The sequence below is a fragment of the Pteropus vampyrus genome, unplaced genomic scaffold (assembly GCF_000151845.1).
Source record: "Pteropus vampyrus isolate Shadow unplaced genomic scaffold, Pvam_2.0 Scaffold180, whole genome shotgun sequence".
NCBI lineage: Eukaryota > Metazoa > Chordata > Mammalia > Chiroptera > Pteropodidae > Pteropus > Pteropus vampyrus.
In genome coordinates, this window is record NW_011888961.1 from 2,685,026 (window position 1) to 2,685,443 (window position 418).

The following is a 418-nucleotide window of genomic DNA, read 5'->3' on the forward strand; positions in this document are numbered from 1 at the left end:
GTATGCTGGCATAGTAGTAGAGAATATGCTGGCATAGTAGTAGAGAATATTCAGCATAAGGGAATGACAAATATTACATTTCTTCTCCAAAAAAACTAAGCCATAGAAAGATAAGAAAGATATAGCAGTCTTTTTAGGCAAGAAAACTTAAAAGAAAAAAAAATGCTGCCATGTAACACAATCTTAGGATCTATTTAACTTTATTTAAAAATATCACCTTGAGAATCAAAATCAAGGACTTGGGATCTTCATTTGAAAAAGAAGACGGAAGAACCTATTTAAAACAACAATGAGCTTATAGAATGTGAGTCTATTGATTTGTGTAAATTTTAAGTATCTCCAAATTTTATACTCTAAATTTAGAGCTAAATTTTAAGCTCTAAAGTGGAGAAAAAGAACCATACTTAGCCACATGACT